The 1,577-nt window shown below is 41.7% G+C and overlaps 1 pseudogene; it reads left to right on the top strand.

The window, feature by feature from the left end:
• Positions 1-732: 732 nt before the first annotated feature.
• LOC149193481 (OVARIAN TUMOR DOMAIN-containing deubiquitinating enzyme 1 pseudogene) lies at positions 733-1,295 on the top strand (annotated as a pseudogene).
• Positions 1,296-1,577: the final 282 nt, after the last annotated feature.

Here is a 1,577-nt window from a genome sequence, read left to right on the forward strand (position 1 = left end):
GCATTTGGTAATGACCGGCCATTTTTTAAATGACAGAGATCATTAAAAAGCAAATCAAATGGTTTAATTTTATTTTGGACCCAGGGTCATTTGAGGTTCAATAGCTCGGGGGGTCTGAAATTTGGTTTTGCCCAAAACTACTTTGGGGTACGTGACATCATTTAAAGTTGTTCGCAACCCCAAGAGCGAAACCGCAAACCAGAAAGAGACCCCTCCGAAATCTGCTCACGGTTTTCAATGACAGTGCAGCAAACAGAAGATTTTCCAGACAAAGAACTCGGCAAGTTCTTGATAGCCTTCCAGATTTTTAGGCCCTTCTTCTCCATTGATGTTGCAGCTTAGACATGTCCTTATCGAACATGCATTGAAGGCTGATAGCGAGCAATATTCTTTGTTCAGTAAAATCCACATTTTCGAAGAGGAGGAATATGCTCTGGCTGTGGAGATGTAAAGGCAAGGGTGTAGGTTGTACCAGTGCCACTACAAATATAGATACGGTGGATATTATTGACTTCCTTTGATTCATCAAATTGAACATCACTACTTAATTGTTGTCCAGTCTTCCTCTTCTTGGAAGAACTTTGATCAGCTTCTACAACATCATCACAGAGAACAACTACTGGGGCATTTGTGCTCATGCTCCGATTAGATGCTAATGTTGCTTCTTTTTCTGGTTCTGATTATCTTAATCTTAATTCCAAAATGTGATTACGCTTTGACCTCAGCCTGTTCATGACAGTGCCACTATTACAGCAACAGAATGCCATCCAAGCAGAGCAAGCCCTCAAAAATCTCATTTGTCGGCGACAAGGAGTCCCTTTCTGCCTTGGCAGCTGAGTATGACACTGGCAGTTCTATCTTAAAGAGAAAAATTGAGGTACTAGATGAGTTATACAAGGCAATTCGACATACACTTGGTGATGGAAACTGCTTCCTTCGTTCCTTCATGTTTTCGTATCTGGAGCATATATTGGAAACCCAAGATGAAGCAGAAATGGAACATGTCTTGAAGAACATTGAGCAGTGCAAGAGAGCCCTCCTGGACCTGGGATACGCAGAGTTCACTTTTGAAGACTTCTCAATATTTATTGATCTGCTCGAGAGCGTGATTCCGGGCAGAGATTCATCTATAAGTATTGATACATATCGAGAGGAGCCGAGACCTATTAGTTTCAAATTGTGTTGTGATGTTTTTCAAATTTGTGGCATCGAGTGAAACTCGTCAGAGGACCAAGTTTTTTGGACCTTTCATAATGGGTGTAAGCAATGGGACTGATCCTTCTAGCACTGAATGAAATCGACCGATCACGAGATGGCATTGTAGAGCAGGATGATCCCTTAGTCGTAGCAGAGATGAAAATGCAGATAGCAGCCCTCAGCCCTCCCTCGAGGGTTTTAAAGAGTGTCTCCTAACACATATTAAAGTAAAGGGTAATGAGGAAGAGACTTCGAATAGTTTGTTAGTAAGTTGGCAGGGCATTTCACCCACAAAAATAAACTAGATAGGATTTTCTTACTCCATATTCATAAATGGAAAGGGATGTCAAGACCGTACCACAAACACCCCTTGTCTTGTG

This window comes from Pinus tabuliformis, chromosome 2_2 (assembly GCF_031772625.1).
Source record: "Pinus tabuliformis cultivar Carrire ecotype Pingquan chromosome 2_2, CPIR1, whole genome shotgun sequence".
Lineage (NCBI taxonomy): Eukaryota > Viridiplantae > Streptophyta > Pinopsida > Pinales > Pinaceae > Pinus > Pinus tabuliformis.